The sequence below is a fragment of the Chiloscyllium punctatum genome, chromosome 22 (genome assembly GCF_047496795.1).
Source record: "Chiloscyllium punctatum isolate Juve2018m chromosome 22, sChiPun1.3, whole genome shotgun sequence".
Taxonomy (NCBI): domain Eukaryota; kingdom Metazoa; phylum Chordata; class Chondrichthyes; order Orectolobiformes; family Hemiscylliidae; genus Chiloscyllium; species Chiloscyllium punctatum.
In genome coordinates, this window is record NC_092760.1 from 59,284,208 (window position 1) to 59,310,853 (window position 26,646).

At 44.2% G+C, this 26,646-nt stretch overlaps 1 long non-coding RNA gene across 1 annotated transcript in view; it reads right to left on the minus strand.

Annotated features, from left to right (window-relative positions):
- Positions 1-4,451: 4,451 nt before the first annotated feature.
- The window catches only part of LOC140493370 (uncharacterized), a 43,621-nt gene continuing 21,426 nt past the window's right edge, over positions 4,452-26,646 (minus strand). Inside the window, exons 2-3 of the long non-coding RNA XR_011963652.1 lie at positions 7,118-7,195; positions 4,452-4,632 (exon numbers count right to left, since the gene is read on the minus strand). This is a non-coding gene — a long non-coding RNA (uncharacterized lncRNA). The remainder of the gene's footprint in view (positions 4,633-7,117; positions 7,196-26,646) is intronic.

Genomic DNA, 26,646 nt, shown 5'->3' on the forward strand with positions numbered 1-26,646 from the left:
ATTGCAAGAGGAATTGAACATAAATTTAAGGATATTATGCTTCAGTTATTCAGCATCTTAGTGAGACCTCCTTTTCAATATTGTGTGGAATTCTAGCCTCCTTATTTAAGGGAACATGTAAATGTGTTGGAGGTACCTCAGATCAGGTTTACTAGATTGATATCACATATGAGTAGCTTGTCTTGTTGGAGAGGCCGGATGTATTTCTACTGGTGATTAGAATAATGAGGGGTGACTTGATTGAAGTGTATAAGATCCTGAACAGCCTTGACAAGAAGGATGTGGATTCTTGTGGGTGAGTCCAGAACTAGGGGACACTTTAAGAATAGGGATCACCATTTCAGGGCCAAGATGAGAATTTCTTTTACAGTATTTGTGAAACTTTGGAATTCAGCTTTAGTAGGTGGTGGAAACAGGATCATTTTACACTTTTGATGCAGAACGGATAGATTCTCAATCAGCAAGGGAATCTAAGGTTATCAGAGGTAGCTGGAAATCTGGAATTTGAAACACAAACACATCAACCATGTTCCTGTTTTAATGATAGAACAGACCCATGGGACTGAATGGCCTAATTCTGCTCCTGCTTCATATGTTCATACGTGGACATAAATAGATTGGTGAATTAGACTGAGAAAACTTATTATGAAAAAGTGATATGTGATACATTTTGAAATGAATAATCTGATGAGGCAATATGTTTAACATTTGAAAGACTTTAATAAAGGAGAAATAAACAAATTGTTTCGAGTCGCAGCAGAGTCAGTCAGTAAGCAGAAGATTTAAGATAATTGCCAAAAAGGGGCAGAAGATAAAGTTTGTTTTTGTCCTGATGCCTGAAATCTATTGCCTGAAAAGGTAGTGAAGCCATTGCAATATTCTCTTTATGAAAAGATTCAAGTGAATGTTGTAATGGAAAATATCCATGGTCTAGGGAAAGAGTTGGAGTGGGATTAATTGGATAGAGTCAGCATGGGGCCTGTTATGATGTAAGATAACAATGATTACACAGACTGAGGCCATTCGGCGCCTCTTTCTGAGCAGGCTCTCTGAAAGAGGAATTTGCCAAGTGCCATTATCTCATCACCCATTTAAATGCCCAGATCTAAACTGCCTTCAACAGTCAGACAGTGCATTTCAGATCCTTGTGCTGTTTTGAAAATGTTATTCTCATTTTTATTTGTTTCAGTAATGTAGCACCCAAGTTGTTTCAATTTAGTGAAACTGTTGAAACAATTGTGTCAGTTTTTTTTCAGGGCTCACCCTCAAGACCTTGAATCTAACTCCTAGTTAATCAACAGCTTCACATCAAGTACAATACCTTACGTAGCTGGTTAGCCAACTATTACTGTATTCCTGGAAAAACCCGAGGCCGTTGCTCTAATGTATCGTCCCATCGCCCAACCTTCCCATGTTTTTCCAGCTTCATCGTGAATACCTCTCACTGGGCCCCAAGTGTCAAGGTAGCAAGCTCTCACAAATTTTGGCAATTGTCAATATTTCAGCATTATGGCCATTTGTTCAAATACTTCGAACATATTCAAAACATTGAGCAGATGTTTAAAGAAACTCGCTTAAAAATAATTTAATCACTGGTGAATAGATCAGAACTGAGTGCTGAAGTTTGTACTGAACAAGTAATTGCAAGCAGAATAACAGGATATCAAATTTCATTAAATTACTACAGCCTAGCAACAGGATTTTCTCCTACCACCCAGTTAACTGTTTTCATACCAGTCCATTGTAATCCTTCATTATCACCAAATACAAAAATCTCCTGACCACTACTTTACTGATGTTCTTATAGTCAAAAACTCTATAATCTTGACCCTAAATGTCAATGGGTAGCACCCTAGTCTCTGAGTTAAAAGGCTGATGTTTCTAGTTCTTCCAAATTCTTCAACCTTTGGGGAGCACGGTGGGCTCAGTGGTTAGCACTGCTACCTCACAGCACCAAGGACCAAGTTCAATTCCAACCTCAGGTGAGTGTCAGTGGAGTTTGCACGTTCTCCCTCAGTCTGCATGGGGTTTCATCCCACAATTCAAAGATGTGCAGGTTAGGTGGATTGACTGCTAAATTGCCCATAGTGTCCAGTAGTGTACAGGCTAGCTGTGATGGCCTTTGGAAATACAGTGTTACAGGAATAGGGTGGGGGTCTGGGTGGGATGCTCTTTGGAGGGTCCATGTGGAGTTGATGGGCTGAATGGCCTGCTTCCACACTCTAGTGAATCTATGAACGACTAAGGATAAACTTTCATATAAAATTGAAGGAAAAATGTTTGGCTGGTCACACAGTACAAGGGAAGCACCATATTATCTGAGGAAGGACTGAAGGAACATTTCAAAATTGGAGGATGAGAACTGAGGAGTGCATTTGTGGAAGGAAATTGGCAATGTTAGATGGTCAGCCTTGAGGAAGTGCTGCACCATCAGAAGAGGAAGAGCTGAAATAATGGGGAGTATTATTGCACTGTTGAATGGTCAGACTGGGGGAGCACTGCACAGTAAGAGGATCAGTACTGAGGGAGCACTGCACTGTCGGAGGGTCAGAGCTGACCGAGTGCTGCACTGTCGGAGGGTCAGTACTGAGAACCGGTTACAGAATCTTAGAGTCATAGAGATGAACAGCGCGGAAACAGACCGATCCAACACATCCATGCCAACCCGATATCCTAACCTAATCTCATCCCATTTGTCAGCACCTGGCCCATATCCCTCTGAACCCTTCCTATAAATAACACCATCCAGATGTCTTTTAAATGTTGTAATTGTACCAGCCTCCACCACTTCCTCTGGCAGATCATTCCATACGTGTACCACCCTCTGCATGAAAAGGTCTCTTTTATATCTTTCCCCTCTCACCCTAAACCTATGCCCTATAGTTCTGGACACTCCCACCCCTGGGAAAAGACTTTGTCCATTTATCCTATGCATGCCTCTCATGATTGTATAAACCTCTATAAGGTCACCCCTCAATATCCGACACTCCAGGGAAAACAGCACCAGCCTAATCAGCCTCTCTCTGTAGCTCAAACCCTCCAACCCTGGCAACATCTTTGTAAATCTTTTCTGAACCCTTTCTTCAAGTTTCACAACATCTTTCCAAAATGAAGACGAATTGCATGCAATATTCCAACAGCTGCAACATGACCTCCCAACGCCTGTACTCAATACTCTGACCAATAAAGGGAAGTATACCAAATGCCTTCCTCATTATCCTATATACCTGCGATTCCACTTTCAAGGAACTATGAACCTGCACTTTAAGGTCTCTTTGTTCAGCAACACTCCCTAGGACCTTACCATTAACTGTATAAGTCCTGCTCTGATTTGCTTTTCCAAAATGCAGCACCTCACATTTATCTAAATTAAACTCCATCTGCCACTCCTCAGCCCATTGACCCATCTGATCAAAATCCCATTGTAATCTGAGGTAAACTTCTTCGCTGTGTACTGCACCTCCAACTTTAGTGTAATCTGCAAACTTACTAACTATACCTCTTATGTTCACATCCAAGTCATTTACATAAACGACAAAAAGCAGCAGACCCAGCACTGATCCTTGTGGCACATGTCTTGGCACAGGCCTCCAGTCTGAAAAGCAACCCTCCACCATCTACCTCTGTTACCCTCTGTTGTCTACTTTTGAGTCAGTTTTGGCTAGTTTTCCCTGTATTCATGAGATCTAACCTTGCTAACCAGTATATGACAAGGAACCTTGTCGAACACCTTACTGAAGTCCATATAGATCACGTCCACTGCTCTGCCCTCATCAATCCCCTTTGTTATGTTTTCAAAAATCTCAATCAAGTTTGTTAGACATGATTTCCCATGCATAAAACCCATGATGACTATCTCTAATCAGTCCTTGCCTTTCCAAATACATGTAAATCCTGTTCTTCAGGATTGTCTCTGCTAACTTGCCCACCACCAATGTCAGGGTCACCGGTCTTTCGTTCCCTGGCTTTTTGTTGCAACTTTCCTTAAATAGTTAAAGGAAAGGCTTGACCTTACACTGTCACAGGATCATCACTGAGGAAGTGCAGCACTGTTGAAGGATTAGTCATTTTTCTTATCAGGTCAATCATGCTGAATAAATTAAGTACCTTCAGCAAGGAAGTTTGTCTTTGACCACTATTTGTACAGATAAACATGAACACACGCAATGCTAGCAATTCCCGTGGAGATAAATCAAAAACATTTGTGCTACCATTCAGTCATACTTCTAGAAAATTTGCTGTCCCCAAATTGCCTCATTATCATCTGAATGTACACGCTCAACAGTGTAGGATCAGGGAAGTTTGTATTTGAATGTGTTTGGATACTTTCATTTCATTTTGTGTTAAATGCAAGTGCAAGCCAATCCTAATCGAAACCCCTCACAGCAAAATTTTCTGAAGAATGGCCATCACAGTCAGTTGTCACATCACTCTACTCCTCTTACCCAGTCCCGGAATTCCACATTTCTGGGACAAACTTCCAAAACATGCCTCTTGAGAAGTGCACAATTGATCTGATGATTGAGTCTTCCATCACAGTATGGGATAGTTTTGGAGGTCAAACCACACCTGACCTGTATGGCAGTAACAGCTGTATTCCAGGCTTAAAGGATCTAAAGGTACTTGGACAAACTGGAGAGAGAAGGGAAGATTATGAGGGGGTGGAATGGTAAATGGAAGCGAGAGTAAGACGTTGGTAGGTGGGTGAGGGGTTAGGCTGTAGATGGGTGGAAAAGAATGTAGGTTGTTGGATGAAGGGGTGCGAAGGTGGGTAGGATGGCTGGGAAGTCAGCGTAGGGATAGTCTGGAGGGTAGGTGATAAGTGATAGCAAATACGTTGATGGAGTAGGAATGAGGGGTAGAATGTCAGGTACGTGAGGGTAAGGGTAGTCTGGTGGTGTTGGGTCAGGCCTGGGGTAGTTGGATCAAGTAGTGTCAGGTCAGCGGAGGTATCGGGTAGGAGGTGGTGTCAGATCAACAAGGTGTCAGGTCAAGTCGGATGCTGGGATGTTGGATTGGGTCTGGAGGATGTCAGGGCACAGTACATCATGATCTGGGACTTTGCCATTACTGAAAGGATTAGGGAAATATATTCAAAAGACACTTTCAAGAGTAAACTGCAGAAAAAATTGAAGAGGAATATTTGGGGGACTATGGTAAAATAGCGAAGGAGTGGGTTAAATAGATAGCTCTGACAAAGAGATCAGAGACATGATAGATTAAATGGCTTCTGCATCATTCATGATTCTAGTACCGTAGTTCTCTACTGTATCGTTAACCTTACAATCATCAGAGGTCACTTATTTCTATTTCATTTTCTAAAACAAGACATATAATTCTCTGTCAAGATGCATGACAAACTGCTCATTCAAACAGATGGATTTTAAGAAGTGTCTTAAAGGAAGATAGAGGTGGTGGAGTGAATGGACGGTGTTGAATTTCTGTTACATTTTCTTGTTACATTAAATTCAGCTGTCAGTTCTAGATAGGAAAAATTGACTTAAGGACAGAAGTCAGCAAGTCATGCTAAATTCTTATTTTTCTGACTAGACGATGATAGTGGTGTTCCACAAGAATGAATGCAGAGTAGAACTGAAAGTAATAATGTCAAACTTGGAAGAGCAAAGTGAGGGTTTTAAGAGTTGACCGTAACAAGACATTGACAGACTAGCAGAATGAGAGGCAGTGGCAGAATGAGAGGCAGTGGCAGATAGAGTTTAATACAGGAAAGTGTCTGGTGATGCCGAAGAGATAGGGAGTGGTAATACAGACTTAATGGTGCAATTCTAAAAGAGTATGCAGGGATTGAGGAAACTGGGACAAAATGTGGGTTGACCCTTGAAGATGTCAGAACATATTGAGATATTGTTCTTTTACAAGCATAAAATATGTTTTAGCTTTTTGCCACGTGGATGAGTTGGTATATACTGACACAACTTCCTCTTTTTCAAATCACGCAATTTCGCACAATTTAATGGCAATGTAATTATTAAAATAAGAGTTGACAAAATACATAGCAGAAGACATGAATAGCATTCCAGACTTACTAAATAATCAAAGGGAAAAAAAGGAGGAAAAGTTCAATAACAATCACCAGAAGCAAAAAGTTCCAGGGAAACTAATGGAGCTAAAGACCAAGAAGTCCCTGAATCTGAAGGGATATATTCTAAGATATCAATAGAACTAGCACTGGTATGAATCTTCACAGAAGCCTTAGATTCCAGAACAGTTCTAGAGGATTCGAAAATTGCCAAAGTGAACATTTATTTAAAAAGAGCAGACTAGTTAAAACAAAAAAAAGGCCAGTTAGCTTAACATCTGTTGTTGGAAAAATGTAAACATCTATTTTAAAGGATGTAATAGCATATAGAAATAAACAATTTCATCAAGCAGAGTCAGAAGGGGAAGGGAACTCTGAGGAAGTGGCAAACAGGATAGCAAAAAGGGAAGCAGTGGTTGTAATATATTTGGGTTTTCAATAGGTATTCAATAGGTATGAGGTAGCGCACATAAGGCTTTTTTAATAAGAGTCTATGGTGTTGAAAGTAGTATATTAGAATGGATAGAGGGTTAACTTACTCACAGAAGACAGAGAGTTGGGATACGGGGGGGCAATTTCAGGATGGCAACCAGTAACTAGTGGAGTGCTCAGAGGTCAGTGCTGGAGCCACAATAATTTACAATACATATTAATCACTTGAATCAGGAAAGTGAATGTACGTAGCCATGTTTGGCGACATGAAATGGGTGGGGAAGCAAGTGGTGAGGATGATCTAAAAAGCCTGCAGAGGGCTAAGACAGGTTAAGTGAGTATAATGTGGGGAAATGTGAGATTATGCACGTTGCTGGAAAGAATAGAGAAGCTGAATATTATTTAAATAGAGAAAAGCTGCCGAAAGCTACAGCACAGAAGGATTTATTTGGGCGATTTTATTGATGAATAAAAAAAGCTAGCATTCAAGTTTACTAGGTAATAGGGCTAGCAAATGGAATGTTGGCCTTTATTTCAAAGGGAATGTAGCATAAACAGGAGATTTTGCAAAAACTACCCAAGGCACCAGTCAGACCACAGCTGTGAACAATTTTGCACCCCTTATCTAAGGAAAGATATACTGACCTTGGAGCCAGTCCAGGGAAGATTCACTCAGCTGATACTGGGTATGGAGGGATGTTGAGTATGTTGCGCCTGCACACACTGAAATATAGAAAACCTTTTTGAACGTATAAGATTCTTACAGGATTTAACAGCATAGATGAGGAAAAGTTGTTTAACTTTATGTGAGAATCTAGGACCAGAGCGCATAATTTCAGAACCTAGGGAGTGTTGCTGAACAAAGAGACCTTGGAGTGCAGGTTCATAGCTCATTGAAAGTGGAGTCGCAGGTAGGTAGGATAGTGAAGAAGGCGTTTGGTTTGCTTTCCTTTATTGGTCAGAGTATTGAGTACAGGAGTTGAGAAGTTATGTTGCGGCTGTACAGGACATTGGTTAGGCCACTGTTGGAATATTGCGTGTAATTCTGGTCTCCTTCATATCGGAAAGATGTTGTGAAACTTGAAAGGGTTCAGAAAAGATTTATAATGATGTTGCCAGGTTTGGAGGATCTGAGCTACAGGGAGAGGCTGAATAGGCTGGGGCTGTTTTCCCTGGAGCCTCGGAAGCTGAGGGGTGACCTTATAGAGGTTTACAAAATTATGAGGGGCATGGTTAGGATAAATAGACAAAGTCTTTTCCCTGGGGTTGGGGAGACCAGAACTAGAGGGCATAGGTTTAGGGTGAGAGGGGAAAGATATAAAAGAGACCTAAGGGGCAACTTTTTCACACAGAGAGTGGTACATGTATGGAATGAGCTGCCAGACGATGTGTTGGAGGCTGGTACAATTGCAACATTTAAGAGGCATTTGGATGGGTATATAAATAGGAAGGGTTTGGAGGGATATGGGCTGGGTGCTGGCAGGTGGGACTAGATTGGGTTGGGATATCTGGTCGGCATGGACGGGTTGGACCAAAGGGTCTGTTTCCATGCTGTACATCTCTATGACTCTATAACAAAGGGTCACACATTTAAGATAGAGTTGAGGAGAGAGTTCTTCTTTCAGAGAGTAGTGAATCTGGAAATCTATACCACAGAGGGGTCTAGAAGCTGTGTTGTTAAATATATTCAAGGCTGAGACAGACAAATTTTTAATCATAAGGGATTCAAAGGTTACGGGGAAAGTGGGGTTGAGGGTTATCACGTGAGCCAGGATCCCATTGATTGGTGAAATGGACTCAATAGGTTGAAGGGCTCAAAGTGTGCTCCTCTGTCTTATGGTCTTATGATCTGATGCTAATTGCTTCACTGCAAAGTGTAAACCCAAAACAACATGTCCTGAACCGTTTCCTTCTACTTCCTACTCATATTACTAAGTAGAAGCTAAATTACTTGACTGGTTTCAGTGCATTACTGAGAAAGGGAAGAAGTGAAGCTCACCAGCTTCATTGGTGACACATTAGCATTGGAGATGGCTGAAGGCACTGCGTACAAGGTGCCAATGCTCTGCAAGTGCTAGTATTTGTGCTGAAGGAATGGTCCACTCCTACATAAGCTATTCCAGTACACCCACAAAACTGCCATATATCCAGAGATTTGGAAAATTGCCTAGGCATGGACTGTCTCCAAAAAGCAAGACAAATTCAACCTGGCTAATTACCACAACATCAGTCTACTCTACATAATCAGCCAAATGGTAGAAGGATCTATCAAAAGGCACCTATTCTACAACCTCCTCACTGTCTCTCTGCTTTGGCTCCGCCAGGGCCACTCAAGCTTCTGACCTCATTACAGGTTTGGTCCAAACATGTACAAGGGATCTGAACTTCAAAGGTGACGTGAGAATATCTGCCTTTGATATTACAATCACATTTGACCAAGTGCTGCAACATGAAACCTTAGTAAGACTGGAGTAATTGGAAATCAGGGGAAACCCTGCTTGGCTGGAATAATCTCAGTCCCAGGTCACCACAGCGGGAGTTCATCAGAGTAGTATCCTGGGTACAACCATCTTCAGCTGCTTCATCAATGAACTTTCCTCCATCACAAATTCAAAAGTTCATTAATGATTGCACAATATTCACTAACATTTGAAAAACCTAAGATACTGAAGTAGCCCATGTCCATATGCAGTGAGACTTAGACAATATTAATTTCTTGGGCAGCTTCCTTGAAATTTAATATTCGTACCTGAACTAACCATATCCAAAAAGAGAGAATCTGTTTTCCCTTGACATTCAATAGCATTTCTATTGCTGAATCACCTTCTATCAACATCCTGGTGGTTACCATTGAACAGAAACGAAACTGGACTAGCTATTTCAAAATCACGGCTAAGAGCACAAGTCAGAGGCAGAGAATTCTGCAGTGAGGAATTACCCTCCTGAATCCTCAATTCCTGACCACCATTACTGTCACAAGTGTAATGGAATACTCCCAACTTGCCTGGATGGGTGCAGATTCAACAACATTCAAGACGCTTGACACCATCCAAGATCAAGCAACACACTTAACTGGCGCCCATCAATCACCTTACGCATTCATCTCTTCATCACTGATGCACAAAGGCAGTAGTGTGTATCATCTCTAAGATGCATGTACATTTTCACCATGGTTTCTTAGACAGCTCCCTTCAAACCCACAGTCTTTCAACTAGAAGCACAAGGGCAATAAATATATGGGAACACCATCAGCTACATATTCGCCTCTAAGCCATTCATCTTGCTGACCTGTAACCGTATCCCCTTATTCTTTCACTGGGTCAAAATCCTAGAATTCTCTTTCACTCTCCCACCATTTCCCATTCACTCCATTTTCTCTCCCCTTCTATCATCCTTCTTCTCGATTCACCTTGGCCTCTTCTTCACTCCCTTCTCACTCTATACCGTTCGCCTCCCTACTTTTCACAAATACCTTCACTCACCTGTCCAGTGTTCAACACCGACAGCGTCTTTATTTGTACCCTTTATCACTGGGAACAGGTCGCTTATTTGCACCCTCTTCCATCTTTCAGCCTTTTCCTCTATTTCATGTTTTCTCAGTCTTGCACATAGAATAGTAACTTGGGTTGAAGTAACATTGATACAAACTCATCATGACATTTTATACCATATGACATACTTGTTGATGAAGCTGGAGCCTCAGGAGGCCTAAGTATGATTAGTCTGACTTAACCACCGGGCATTTAATGAAGTGGTATTCCAAGCAGAACATGCTCAGCCCATGTCCACCGCTGTCATGGGCTCCATTTCTAGATGTGGGGACCGAAAGCATCTGAAGAATTATAGAGTAATAGTTACTGATACTCATAAAGGTTTTGCATTTAAGGGAGGGGTAATCTCCCATACAAGCTTACTTTTGCTTGATCCACGTTGTTTTAGAGCTGTGTAGGCAAACAATATCCTGATCCTAATTGGGCATGTCAGGAATCAACTTCCAGTGATGTCATGAAGAACCCCATGGTTTCATCGTTTTTCAATATCAAGGGCAGAGTTACCACTATTGGTCCTATCACTGGCCAGTCAGCTTGTTTCACATTGGGCTGAATTTTACAATTTTTGGCTGTCTGAGTTGCATTGTTGGAGGGCTTTTGGAAGCCTAACAAGTTCTCTCCCCTTTTCTTAGCAAACTCGTCCCATTATCTACCTACTCTGTCCCTTTGGTGTCTCTTACTGTGGGATTCTATCTCATCTTCCCAATCCCAAAACAAGTGGGCGGCATGGTGGCACAGTGGTTAGCCACTGCTGCCTCACACCGCCAGAGACCTGGGTTCACTTCCCGCCTCAGGCGACTGACTGTGTGGAGTTTGCACATTCTCCCCATGTCTGCATGGGTTTCCTCTGGGTGCTCCGGTTTCCTCCCACAATCCAAAAATGTGCAGGTTAGGTGAATTGGCCATGCTAAATTGTCCATAGTGTTAGGTGAAGGGGTAAATGTAGGGGAATGGGTCTGAGTGGGTTGCACTTCGGCGGGTCAGTATGGACTTGTTGGGCCAAAGGGCCTGTTTCCACACTGTAAGTAATCTAATCTAATCTAAGTCACCCACTCAGCGGATATCCACCAAAAGACTGTACCCTTTGCTCCTTTGAAAGGTTGCTGTGTCCCTGAGCAAATGTTGATGATCCAGCATTACCCATCACTGGCACAGCAGCCACAAGCCAAGCTGACGCTCACTCACACACACCATTCTCTGACACTAGAGGCAGTTTAAGCACCTGTTCATTGCTGCATCCTGGGAGAAAGTGAGGACTGCAGATGCTAGAGCTCAGAGTTGAGACTGTAGTGCTGGAAAAGGTCAGGCAGCATCGGAGGAGCAGGAGAATCGAAGTTTCGGGCATAAGCCCTTCCTTAGGAATGAGGCTTGTGAGTCGGGGTTGAGAGATAAATGGGAGGGGGGTGGTGGGGTTGGGGCAAAGGTAGCTGGGAAAGCAATAGGTGGATGAAGGTGAGGGAGGAGGAGATGGGGCAGAGGACGATACCAAGTTGGGGGCTTGGGACTGAGATAATGTTGGGGGAGGGGAAAATGAGGAAGCTGCTGAAATCCACATTTATCCCATGTGGTTGCAGAGTCCCGGAATATGAGGTGTTTTTCCTCCAGGTGTTGGGTGGTAACGGTTTGGTAGTGGCGGAGGCCTAGGACCTGCATGTCCTTGATGGAGTGGGAGGGGGACTTGAAGTGTTCAGCCATGGGGCGGTGGGGTTGGTGGGTGTGGGTGTCCCAGAGATGTTCGTTGAAACAATTCGCAAGAAGGTGTCCTATCTGTCTGATGTACAGGAGACCACACTGGGGGCAACGGATGCAGTAGATGACATTGGTAGAGATACAGGTAAATTTCTGACGGATGTGGAAGAATCCTTTGGGGCCTTGGACGGACATGAGGGGAGTGGTGTGGGCGCAGGTTTTGCACTTCCTGCGGTGGCAGGGAACGGTGCCAGGAGTGAGGTGTGGGCTGGTGGGGGGTGTGGACCTGACGAGAGAGTTGCAGAGGGAATGGTCTTTTCGGAATGCTGATAAGGGTAGGGAGAGAAATATATCTCTGGTAATGGGGTCCATTTGGAGGTGGTGGAAGTGGCGGAGGATGATGTGTTGTATGCAGAGGTTGGTGGAGTGATAAGTGAGGACCAGTGGGGGGGGGGAAGGTTTTCGTGTTGCATTGGGAGGGTTAGGGTTCAAGGACAGTAGTGCAACGACCCCTCAAGCCTCATTCCTGATGAAGGGCTTTTTGCCCGAAACATCAATTCTCCTGCTGCTCAGATGCTGCTTGACCTGCTGTGCTTTTCCAGCATTACATCCTGTCTGACCTCCCTCTATGTCAGTGCTACCCGGTCCCCAATGCCCACTGGAGACCTGCAACTTGTCTTTCTCCAGAAGGGGAACATCACACATAGGCAAGCAATTGGACAAGTCCAAATGTGAGCTTTTATTTGCAGAATGCAAGCACAAATAAAATCAATAGAGGTTGAAGTTTGCACTCACAACACAAACCAGATATTAGTGTCATGACAACAGCTGTTTTACAGCCTGCAATTGCCTGCTGCACCCAGCTCTCATCTATTAGAGGTGGCTGTCGATGAGATTCTGTCTGACTTGTAGCACCCGACACTGCTGACTTCTGTTATGGACAGCAATAATTTCCTCTGCCCCACAGTCCTCTTCCTCCTCTTCCTTCCATTCCTTCAGTTCCTCAGCTTCCAGCCTGTTGCCTTGTTGCTTGTTCCAATCTTGCAGTGCACGATGATCCAGCATACTCTGTCTGGACTATACTGGAGGAGCACTCTCAGACCAATCCAAGCAGTGGAGACACGTCTTCAATAGTCCAATTGATTCCTCTACCACAGCCCAGACTGAAGCATTGGCGGCATCAAACCTGCACTCCTCATCAGTCAGGGCATTACCTAAAGATGGCACGGGCCATAGTTACAGTAGGTAGCCCTTGTCCCCAGCTTTGTAATGGCTCCTCGACCCTCAAACATAACATCGACACAAGAGATTTGCCAGGACATAGGATATGCGACAGCTGCCAAGGTAATGTGCACACACTGTCCAGGAAAAGGTAATGTTGAACACAGATCACCTGAACATTAATGGAATGGAAATGTTTCCTGTCATTGAATTCTGCAGTGGAACCTTATAGCCCTGACAGTGCCATGTTTGTACATTTGATGGCATCCTGCACCTAGGGGTGCCCAGCCAAGCAGTAGGGGGATCAAAAAAAGTAGAGGCTACTTCACTGAATGTTTTTAAGACAAAGATAGTTAGATTTTTGAACAGTAAAGGAATAAAAGATTCTGGTGAGTGGGTAGTTAAGTGGAGCTGAGTCCACAATCAGCCATGATTTTATTGAATGGCAAAAAAGGCTCAAGGGGCCAGATGACCTATTCCTGCTCCAATTTCTTATGTTCTTAAATGAAGCAATGTGATCTTACACAGATGGCACCATTTGATGCTTTTGTGGGCACACAAAGGTCCCACACAGGTCACCCTTTGATCCCCGAAGGAGCCAATAATATAGAAGCTCAAATCAGCAGTCACTTTCACAGCCACTGAGAGAGGGTGGCTCCCGATTCCTGCAGCCTTGAGGTCCCACTCCAGCATCCAGTACGTTTCTGTCACAGTGTCCTGGGTCTTACAAAGCCAGCAACGGTGCTGCGCCTCGCTTATTTCCAGGAAATGGAGCCAAGGCCATAATACTTTGGGCCTCTTACACAGCCCACCCATCCTGAGAGGCCTCTATGGCAGCAATCTCTCTCTGAGCTGGGTGCTGCTCCTCCTGGGCTTCCATCAGACTTGGTCCTCCTGTATTTGCCTTCGCCTTCTTACACAGTCAGCCACAGTGACAAATATGCCATCAACATATGGACCAGGAATCTCAGTGAAAATTGCCTACCAAGGATACAGAAGGAGGAAAGCTGCTTCTGAGATCTCCAAAAGATCACTGATGCCTTACTCTGCAGACAAGGGCGAAGCACACATCACCATATTGTGCGATATACTTCACTGTGATAATGAAGACATGTCCTCGTTATACATCCACATTCAGGCTCAGCCTGTGCAGCAACTCAGTGCATTCAGTGATGGATGATGGATAAGGAAGCAACTTTGTGCAGCTCAGGAAGAACCCTTAGAAGGTGCATGATTAATGATCCTCCTTCAGTCAGCATTGGCCATTTGGAGGTTATTGCTGTTCACTTGCACATTACTAAGATCCCTAAGTTCAATTGACCAACACCAATGGCATGTTGCAAACTGCTTTTGACTAGCATCTGACCCCTCAACACTTTCATAAATGGGAGGTGAAATGATTGCAAATTAACGTAGCTGGGCTTTGCAAACATCTGTTCATGTATTTACTGCTACAATGTTCTAGTATCTCACAAATGTAGGACTCGGACTCTTTCCCATCAAACTGACATTTACTCCTCTCACCCTGAGCATTGTCCCAGTTGTTTTTAAGAAGGACTTCACATCGAGAGAATGGAGAGTGATGGCATGGAAAGCAGCTTGAGGTGGACAGCATCAGTACCAGACCCTGGTCGCTAGATAAATCCCCCAGAGCACCCATGTCCCCTTTAATTCGCAGGACCCCAATAGCCCATTTCCATCTGTCCACTCATGTACAGACCCATCACTTCCCTGCTTCCTGAACCGCGACATTACACCTTCAACCCTCACCAGTTTCTGACATGAACTGATTGGATGTGGTTGAATGAACATGCAATGTGTTTGTCAGGTAGACAGCTGGTGTACTTATTAAGCTAACATGTACCATTCACCCAGATGACCCCCTCCCTCAGACAGATCCCTATTGATAAGCAAGACAAGCAGCCTGTGTGTGTGTCTGAGCTAAAAGCACATCAGTATGGTAATGCTGATAGCCTTTGGATCTGGCTGAAGTGCCAATACATCTCATAGCAGTATACTGGAGATGTACCATGAGTGGACTACACCTCCTCCCACCTGCCCTCCTGTAAAAACGTTATCCTTTACTCCCAATTCCTCTGCCTCCACCATATCTGCTCCCAGAAGGAGCTATTCCACTCCAGGATATCCCAACTGGCCTCCTATTTCAAGGATGCAATTTCCCCTCCCACGTGGTCAACAATGCCCTCCAATGCATCTCCTCCACTTCCTGCACCTCCACCCATGAACCCCACCCTTTCAACCACAACAAAGATAGAACCCCCCCCGGTCCTCACCTTCCACCCACTAATCTCCAGATACAACGCATTATCCACTGCCATTTCCACCACCTACAATCAGACCTCACCACCAGAGATATATTTCCCTCCCAACCATTATCAGCATTCCACAGAGACCACTCCCTCTGTGACTCCTTCATTAGCTTCATGACCCCACCAACCTGCCCTTCACTCCTGGCACCTTTCTTTGCTGCTGCAAGAGGTGTAACACCTGCACCCACATCTCCCCCTCATCTCTGTCCAAGACCCAAAAGGATCCTTCCATCCGGCAGAGATTTTCCTGCACCTCTAAACACCTCATCTACTGTGTCCGTTGCTCTTGATGTGGTCTCCTCTGCATAGGGAAGACAGGATGCCAATCGTGGAACTTTTCAGGGAACTTCTCTGGGACCCATGTACCAAACAACCCTTCCGCCCTGTGACTGAACACTTCAACTCCCCCTTCCACTGAGCCAAGGACATGAAGTTCTGGGCCTCTTCCACGCCAAATCCAAGCCACCTAACAACTGGAAGAAAGTCTCATCTTCCACCTTCGGACCCTCCAACCACACGACATCAATATCAACTTCACCAGTTTCCTCATCTCCCATCCCCCCACCTCATCCCAGACCCAACCCTCCAACTCAGCACTGCCCTCTTGAACTGTTCTACTTGTCCATCTTCATTCTCACCTATCTGCTCCACCTTCCCTTCTGACCTATTAACATCACCCCAAATTTCATCTACCTATCACCTTCCCAACTACCTTCAACCCACCCTCCTATTTATGTCTCAGCCCCCTTCCCCCCGCCACATTCCTGATGAAGGGCTTATGCCTGAAACGTGGTTGCTCCTGCTCCTCGGATGCTGCTAACCTGCTGCACTTTTCCAGCACCACACTTTTTGACTCTGACTCTGTAGGGCCTGCAGTCCTCACTTTCTCCTGGTAGCAATATGTTGGCAAATGCCAAATGCCACTGTCTGTGGATGAGAGATGAGTGTGGCTAGTGCCCAACGATCTTGCCCTGAGATGTAAAATGGAGGTCATTTAGATGCAGCAGCAAGCTGAATCCGCTAGGTACCTGCTCTGGTTTCCATGTTGGGTTTTATGGCCTATTTGGTGAGTTTGATAAATAAAAAGCTGAATATTAATGAGGCAAGTTGAGCAAAAATCTTGATGTGTTGCAGCTACCTAACAAGGAACCCACCATGCCAATTGTGGAAAGCGTAAAAGATGGAATGAGATATTCCTGATGTCTTACAGTAGCTGCAGTAGATAGCCCCTTGACATCCATTAGGATACCAGTTTGGATTGCCAAAATCCCAAGGCCATTTTCTGAGAGAAAATACAGGAAGGCCTCAGAATGTTATGTTACTGTCTGCTCTGTTGAAGTGGATGACTGGCAGAGGTTTATTTGCAACACTGGTACAGGTTTCTTTCCTCTTGCTTCAAAAATCAATCACATGTGATGAGGTTAATCAGTATGATTTATTGATGTGCTGATTTGACAAGCCCTTGATATTTTATGCGCACTTACTTTTACATCTGCTCAAGAATGTGGAGCTGTGGGAGTCACTGTGGACCCAATCATGCCTCTCCACTGAGTGGTAAAAATGGCAAATCAAATGGCAGCTAACAGAGGCTGGGGGGATTCTTGGATACAACCCTTGCCACTGCTGAGTCTGTCTCCTCTCCATTATGTGAAGACTCTGCAGTGATGTGTTGTACCTGATGGAAGGGGTAGGACACTATGAAAACTTTCAGACAATAGCGACAATAGACAAGGGCGATTTGGTGAGGTTCTCTACTTAAAAATTTTGCATCTTAGTTGCACTGTAAGGTGCACAGAGATAGCTTAGTTTACTTTGCGTTGAAATATAGATCTGCTCTTGAAATACAATAACATCGGGTTCTGCTCAGACACATTCTTTTTTCTACAATGCAAAAATATACTTTATTCATAAAATCATCCATAACTTCCTCCAAGAGGGACTAAAACAATCTTTGTAGAGAAGGAAACAAACAACACGTTGGGACCTGACATTCCCCAGAGCTTCTGCACAGTTGCAAAACAAAGGCATTTTCTACTTACGCAGGAGATTATTTACATTCATTTTGGGGTCATGAATGGGTCTGACCACAGAACAGATCCTCGTTATAGTTTAACAGAAATACATTAGACGGCGGCCTTTCCCCACTGCGCTTTGCCGACAGCTACTCCAGGCTTTTGTATATCTTTCAGCATGTAGTCCTGGACCTTGAAATATGCAACCCAACAGGATCCACTCTCTCTCCTTTTCCTTTGAGGACAGACTCATTTTTTGTAACACCGGGACACTTGGTGTTTGCATACCGAGGGTCTATGCACAGCTTGGTGCAGCCACAAAGGTGGCCAACAGGATGAGGGCAGTGTTGAGTACGTCCTTTCCCCCACTTATCCAGAGTCTTATCTATGGTGTCCCTTTGGCGATAGTACATCTTTGACCTCCAGTTGAAGTGGCACAGGCTCGGTGAATGGTCAAGATTTGCACAATGTGCAGCAACACCAAGAGAAGCTGGTGACCTGATGACCTGGTTTTTACCCACAATGGAGAGGGTGCTATGTGCCCATAAACCCAGTTTCTGCCTCACCTCGATGATAAAATCCTTCCCTTTGTGTACGCTCCGGCCTCTCCAAATCATATTCCCAGCACCTTCAGGTAATCTGTCCTGACAGTGAAGGGGATAACGCATTGGTCAGCCCAGTTCCCAAAGAACTTTAACCTTGCTCTTGCCTCGATTTACCTTGGCTCCCGAGGCCAGTCGACTTGGTCACAGATGCTCACGAGACCTCTCAGACTTGTATCTTTCCTCATGGATTTGGCAAAAGAATGTATACAGCACACAAACAAGACAGGAGAGAGTGGGCAGCCCTGCTGTCTCTGGATCTGATTGTGAAACTTGCTGATTCCCACCCATTGATTGAGACTGCACTAATGATGTTGGTGTAGAGCAGTCAGATCCAATTTTGGATTCCCTCCCCAGTGCTCATTTTGGACAGCACGTCTCACAGATACACGTGTGATATGCTAGCAAATGCCTTCTCCTGGACCAGACTGATGAGGCAGGTGACCACCACCCTGAGCTGCACATAAACAATATTATCCCTGAGGAGTACATGGCTCTCAGAGATCTTCCTGCCTGGTACAGCACTGGTTTAGTTGGGATGAATCAACAATCTCAGAGTAGACCTGATCTACTTGGTGGTGACCTTAAAGATTTTGTAAATCTGCATTCAGCATTGACACTGGTGACCAATTTCTACTTTGCTCTTTTCTCTCCCTTCAGCTTGTAGATTAGATTCCCTACAGTGTGGAAACAGGCTCTTCAGCCCAACAAGTTCACACTGACTCTCCAAAGGGTATCCCACCCATGCCCATTTCCCTCTGAATGATGCACCTAACTCTACGGGCAATTTGGCACAGCCAATCCACCCGACCTGCACATCTTTGGACTGTGGGAGGAAATCAGAACACTGGGAGGAAACCTAAGCAGACACAGAGAGAACATGCAAACTCCACATAGGCAGTTGCCTGAGGTGCAATTGAACCTGGGTCCCGACGCTGTGAGGCTGCAGTGCTAACCATTGAGCCACCGTACCCCCCAGACGAGGGTGATGATACCTTTCCTCATGGATTCACACATGCTACCTGTCGTACACCTCCAGCAGGTCCTGGTCAATCAATTCCCACAGAGCTGAATTCAACTTGGCTGGTAAGCCATTGCTTCTCAATAGGACCCAAGGGCCTTGGTCACCTCATCCAGAGATAATGGCTCATCCAGCCTCTCCATGTGCTGCTGCGTAAGATCTCTGTGATAAAGGATAAGAATGACTGGGGGTTACACTGTCTCTGGACTTCATGTCACATAGTCTGGCATCAAAGGTTTTGCTGATCCTCAGGACGTCAGACAACATGACATTACCAAACCACCTTTTCCTTCAGGCTGCTGATCACAGAGCTCTCCCTCTGTGCATCTTTGGGAAGAAGATCATGGGCACATCTTATTCTGCTCAACAGTGCAGAGCTTTGGACCAAAAGATCATCTTGGAGGCCTCTGAGACAAAGAGCACGGCTTGCTGGCTCTTCACCTCCTGGAGATCCTCTGTAACATCAACCATCATTGAGTAAGTTCTGCATGCTTTTCTAGAGTTTGGACTGTTTTCAGGAGACACAGGGAAAACTAAAAATGCTAAAATCACAGCAAGTCAGGCAGCATCAGTGGAGAGAGAGAGCGAGCAGTACTTAGGCAATAGTGTGGGGATCGAGTGCTGCGGGAGAAGATGCAGGTTAAGTGATCAGAATGTGAGAATAGCAGAACAATGGTGTGTTCAAGTACAAAACTGGAAAGAACAAATAGTCCCATTGGATTGGGGGAGGGGAGAGAGACACGGTGACAGACAATGCAACAAGTAAAGCTAAAAGGGAAGAAATGGGAGTGAGTTCACAGTCTGAAGGTGTTGACCTCAATATTGAGTCCAGAAGGTTGTAAAGTGCCTCGTCTTCAGATGAGATATCGTTCCTCCAATTAGTGCTGTCATTCAAATTTTGAGCAAACACCAAGATATCATTTGGCTGGTGGTGAAAAGGGCATTGCCCATCAGATCCTTCATCTCCACACAGACTCTCTGCGCCACAGCATGCTGCCCTCAAAGTGGCTGCAGGGGGATACAGATTGTCACACATCTCCTTCAGCTCCGGCCATGGCTCGAGTAATTTGAACATCTTTCCGATCCCTCGCTCCGATGATGATGATGACATTTCGACCTCAGGTGCTACCACATTGTCTTGTATTTGTCCCTTTGGCGGAACAGTATGTTGGTGATGAGGATATTGTGTTCACGGCATTTGGTCAGGAGAAGAGTACCTTTGGGGTTTTGCTTCCTTATTCCCTCTTTCCCAAGAACATTGTCCCAAAGATCACTGAAGTCGATTATTTGTCCAATGCAGGGACTTATGAAACAGACTAGTCAAGGTTGGAGTAGAATTTCTCCTTGTCCTCAGCTGCTGCATCAAGCGTTGGAGCAGACGCACTGAATACTGTGACATACTGGTTCCAAGCAAGGGTGAGTCGGAGTATTATTAGGCATTCGCTTATTATGCCGGGGTAATTAGATCACTTACAGTGTGAAAATAGGCCCTTCCGCTGAACAAGTCCACACCAACCCACCGAAGAGCAACCCACCCAGACCCATTCCCCTACACCTAACACTACGGGCAATTTAGCATGGCCAATTCACTTAGCCTGCACATTTTTGGATTGTGGGAGGAAACCCACGCAGACACGGGGAGAATGTGCAAACTCCACACAGTCAGTCGCCTGAGGCGGGAATTGAACCCGGGTCTCTGGCGCTGTGAGGCAGCAGTGCTAACCACTGTGCCCCCATGCTGCCCAATCTTTGAGTTAGTTTACCAGTTCATTTTTGACGGCGAACTCAACTCAATGGATGCAGTGTTCTTCTTCAGCCTTTCCAGAACAAGGTGTAGCCACCATTTTGCTCTCTAAGCTGTCCTTCCCCTACCTGCTGGGTTTCACTCAGGGCGGTGATGTCAATATTGTGGCACCTGAGTTCCCCGGCAACGATGGCAGTGTGGTGTTCCGGTCTGTCACTAATGGGACTGTCCATAAGAGTCCTGATGTTCCAGGTACCAAATCTCAGCCTGAGGGTATGGAAGGTGTCTGTGTGAGTGTTCTTTTAACATAGGGAAACTATTCCACACTGACTACCACACAGGTTTAGCAGCACAAGGTCCAGTGATGAGGGGGGGGTCCAAGACAATTGGAAAGCAGGCACTATCCACTAATAGCAGATCAGCTCAATCACCCATCCTCTAAAGCTCAATCACAATCTCAAAATCCTCTGATGACTCGCAAAAAATATTTCCCAGGATTTTCCTGAGAAGGGAGGGATTGCGATATGAAAATAGATTGGAAAGACCGGGATTTTTTCACTGGAGGGTAGGAGGTTGAGCAGTGACCTTATTGAGGCTTCTAAAATCATGAGGGCATAGGTAAGGTGAATGACAAGGATCGTTCCCTCAAAGTGGGGGAGTTCAAAACCAGGGTGCTTACTTTTAAGGCAAGAGGAGAAAGTTCTAAAAAGGACATGAAAGGCAATGTTTTTACACAGACAGTGGTTTGTGTGTGGAATGAACTGCCTGAGAAAGTGAGGGATGCCTATCCAGTTACAACATTTCAAAGATATTTGGATAAGTTCATGAACGGTTGGAGGGATAGGAGTCAAGCATAGGCAGATGGGACAATTTGGTTTGGGAACAGGACTAGTGTGGGCTGGTTAGATTGTCGGGCCTATTTCCGTGCTGGCTGACTGTATGACTCTATAGCTTACATTTTGTCTGTGCCAAAAGGCTAAGAAGCTATAAGTTTCATGAGCTGCAAAAGATCTTGACATGCTGCTTTTTCAAGATGATGTCCATTTCCAGGATGCAGTGACTAGTTTTTGTGCATTCATGAGGCTTTTCAAAAGACATTTACCTGCATAAATCAGCAGTACCTCCTGAGGAGACTGTAGACAGCTGTGTGGAACTGAGATTTCAGACAGATGTTACGTTGTATGTTTTGCAAATCGTATCATCCTCAACAAATAGTATTATCCTGCGGTCGGTTAGGATTTCACAATGCAAGCTAAACATATCATTAACTCCGTAAAAACAATGACTGCAGATGCTGAAAATCAAATACTGGATTAGTGGTGCTGGAAGAGCACAGCTCCGCCAATGTGGTGGAGTCATTACATTTCTCCTCTGTTGCACTGTCTATAATGCTCAACTGAGAACATTTTGCAATCTTAATATATGCTGTAATATTGTACATATGGAATGTACAATGTTAATGGTCAGAGTTGGACTGTCAATTTAAGACACCTAAGAGTCAATGGGGATGAGTGCTTCTGTTGCACTGTCTGTAATGTACCAGATAAAGTGTTCAGCAATATAAAACTTATCAAACTTTTAATAAGAAGATATGTTCTTAAAAAGATAAACCTGTTCTCTGTCTAATTGCCATAATGGCTCAGTGGTTAACACTGCTGCCTCATAGTGCTAGGGACCTGGGTTCAATTTCCAGCAACAGTGTGTGTGGAGTTTGCATATTTTCCCCATGTCTGCGTGGGTTTCCTCCCGCAATCCAAAGACGTGCAGATCTGGTGAATTGGCTAAGTTGCCCATAGTGTTCAGGGATGTTTAGTTTACCCAGGAGTAAAAGTAAAGTAATAAGGTAGGGGGAATGGGCTACTCTTCGGAGGGTCGGTGTGAACTTGTTGGGCCAAATGGCCTGTTTCCACACTGTAGGGTTTGTATAATTTTGTCCATGTGATGTTATCATTGCATAGAAAGTAAAATATTTGAGACAATAAACACATATATACCGATCACACTTGGGTCAGTCTGTAAGTAGACAATTCTTTGTCCTGTAAACTTGAATAAGTTTGGAAGAAGGTGGGATTGGTGATCACCCTGTAAGTGCCTGTCACTCAGGGTTGTTAAGTGACTCGTTCCACTTTGGTGTTCTTCGTCACTGCCTACAGCCTGCCTCCGCTCCCATTGTTCAGGTACTTGCTAAACCTCAGCAGGAATATGGTGATATATCTCTACAGGCAGAGATATCTTCTGAATGGGTGGAATGGTCCACTAATGCTCCTTGTACGTGTCAAGTTGGATGTGCTTGCAAAATGACATCAGATAAGCAACACGTGTGCAAACACAGACTATGAAGACAGCCTGATAGAATTGGCTAGTCAAAGTAAGTCTGCCACTATCAGGCAATATGCAGTAATGGGGAAAACAGTGACATGTTTTTATTTTTATGTCATTTTTGCATTGAGACAATAGGGAAGCACAATGAAGATTAGATGTTAAAACACAGGATTTCCCGTAGAGTTGAAATCTGGCACTGATTTCTTTTGTTTGTTTTGTTATGGACAGATTTGCATTGAGATAATAAACTGAGGTACTGTGATTCAGAGGATTAATAGTTGAACCTAGAAATTCAAGTAATCTACCAAATTACCAGCCACCAGTCAATTACAAATGATGGCAAACAGTGTATCTGCTCAATATTTCTGCCTCACGTTAGGACTGGCATGAATTACTGCTTTTCTAATAGCTGCCAGTAAGCAGTGATTAAAGACTGCTAAATGTCAGTAGACAGCATTACTGGTGCCAACTGATTTTCTTTACTGGGCCCAGGTTTCCATTGTTTTGTTTTACAACCTTATCACCATGATGCACTGTCTTTCATGTCCTGTGGACCCAAAACCTAAAGCCCAAATCCACACAGCCTCCGCCCCGCTCCCTCGGAATGGTTCCAGTAATTCTGATTGTTGTTCTGTAGCTTCTGCTGTGAAGCGTGTGAAAGGAAATGGAGGGCAAGGCAGGAGTGAAGTGGCCTGTGGTGCCACACAAACTCTGCCAGACTGCTTGGGTGAGGTACATGGAGGAAGGATGATGACGTTTATCTGTTTCCAAGGCAATGCAAATCTCCGTAAAAAGGAGATTAGAAAGCTCCAAGGAACCAAAACATAATGGCTTGGAACAAACAGCCAGTATTTTGCACAAGTTTAAACTTGGAGGGGATCCAGAAGAGTCAGCTGGTTTTACTTGAGCTCAGTTAAAGTTTTTAACTGTACCCATGTCCTCTTTTTACTGTTGTGTTGATACTTGCTGTTGATTCTTAGTTTACAATAAACACATTGTTCAGAGGCTTAGGTCACAGCTGTTGTAAGTTAATTAATCTGCAACAGCTCCTTCCAGTTAGCAGTTGTCTAGCTTTGCTGCACACAAAATCAAGAACAAAATAAGACTGCAGTTTAATAAGTAGGGCTTATGTTACTGAACCAAAAATCCAGAGAACATGAGTTAAAATTTAAAGCAGGTCAATTAGAGGATTTGACTTCCGTTTTTCATTTGTATCCCCGGACATGAAGATGTTGGATTGTCATAAAACTCCCCACAGTTCACCAATGTCCTCCAGGGAAGGAAATCTGCCATCCTTACCTGGTTTGGCCTACAAGTGACTCCAGCCCACAACAACATAGTCGAATCTCAAATGTCATTTAAGTGGCTGAGTAGGCTGTTCAGTTGTATTCAGGAAGGCAGCTTACCACTACCTTCTCAAGAGCGATAAGGGATGGGCAATAAATGTGCCAATGATGGCACATTTCCAACAGTTTATGTTTTAAAAATAAGGCTTGTGTTTCTAAGAAGATTTGATCTGCACCACTTTTAATGAACATTAACAGTTTTTATTAAGTATACAGGTAAAAGGATAGTACTGCAGATACATGAAATCTGAAAGAAAACAGAGAATGCTGGAGAAATTCAGAAGGTCTGGTAGCATCTGTGGAGGGAGAAACAGAGTTAATGTTTCGAGTCTGGTATAACCCTTCTTCAGAATGGAGGTATAAATTAAATGCATCACCTTATACAAGCGAGGGTAAAAGCAGATAACCTTGTGAAGCCACCACACCCAGATCTCATTTCTGATGTCACTGACAACATAGTCTACTAATATTATGTTATTATTCAATCACGCCACAAATATAGAACATAGAACTGGACAGCACAGGAATGGACCCTTCAGCCCATGACGTTGTGCCAAAACATGACACCAAATTAACTTAATCCCTTCTGCCTGCCCCTGCTCACCATTTCTTGGTTATTCATGTGTTAATCAAAAAGTCCCTTAAAAGTCTCTCTCATACCTGCCTCCACGACCATCCCTGGCAACATGTTTCAGACTCTTACCACTCTGTAAAAATCTTCTCTCTCACATCTCCTTTGAACTTTCCCCCCTCACCTTAAATGCATGCCCCTAGTATTAGAATTTCAATTCTGGGAAAAAGATTCTGACCGCCAATTTTATAGATTTCTGTCAAGTCTCCCCTCAGCCTCTGCCACTCCAGAGAAATGAACTTAACTTTTTCTAGCCTCTCCTTATAGCTCATACCCTCTTATCCAGGCAGCATCTTGGTAAACATCCTCTCCAAAGCCTCCACACCCTTCTTGTAATGTGGCAACCAGAATTAAATACAATACATAACTTTCTGACTCTTGCATTCAATGGCCCAAATAAGGCAAGCAAGTCATCCACCTTCTTTACCACTCTATCTACTTTCATGGCCACTTTCAGGAAGCTATGGTCTGGGATGCCATGTTACCTCTGTACGTTAATGCTGTTCAGAGTCCTGCCATTAACTGTATACTTTTCCTTAACATTTTGATACCCCAAAGTACAACACCTCACACTTGCCCAGATTAAACTCTATCTGCCATTTCTCCAACCATATCTGCAACTGATCTATATCTTGCAGTATCCTTTAACAACGTTCTACACTATCCACAACCCACCCCAATCTTTGAGTCATCTTCAAACTTGCTACTCAACCTATGTTTTCATCCAAATCATTTTATGAATCACAAAAAGCAGAGATCCGAGTACAGCTCCCTGCAGAACACCTCTGGTCACAGACTTCCAGCCAGAAAAACACCCATCCATCCTGACCTTGTGGAGGTTTGTAGAATAATGAGGGGCATGGATGGGATGAATAGACAAAGTCTTTTCCCTGGGGTGGGGGAGTCCAGAACTAGAGGGCTTAGGTTTAAGGTGAGAGGGAAAAGATATAGAAGAGACCTGAGGGGCAACGTTTTCACTCAGAGGGTGGTGCATGTATGGAATGAGCTGCCAGAGGAAGTGGTGGAGGCTGGTACAATTACAACATTTAAAAGGCATTTGGATGGGTATAAGAATAGGAAGGGTTTGGAGGGATATGAGCCAAGTGCTTGCTCTTTATACTACTGCCTAGCTCCCTAATTAAAGTCATAGCGATGTACAGCAAGGAAACAGACCCTTCGGTCCAACCCATCCATGCCAACCAGATATCCCAACCCAATCTAGTCCCACCTGCCAGCACCCGGCCCATATCCCTCCAAACCCTTCCTATTCATATACCCATCCAAATGCCGCTTAAATGTTGCAATTGTACCAGCCTCCACCACAGCACTGGTACCAACATGTACCCTGACCTCAATCTCATCACTCTCCCTTTTCAGGATGCCATGTTGTAAGGCTCTTGTGGTGCAGAAGTCGGCTGCCTATCTCAAGGCCAAAGAATCCAGGTTCAAATCCTACTTACCCCAGAATTGTGTCATGACATGCCTTAACAGGGTGGTTTAGAGCAACTAGTATTATAGCCCAGAGACAGTGGAAGAGAATTTGAAGAAATAAAGTGGTGGATGGAGGTTCAATTGAGGCATTCAAGAGGATGATTATTTGGATAAAAATAATGCAAGAGTATGTGGTGAAAGCAGGAGATTGGCACCAGGGGCAATGATGTTCATTTAACAAACTACTTCTAGCACAATACACCAAATAGGCTAG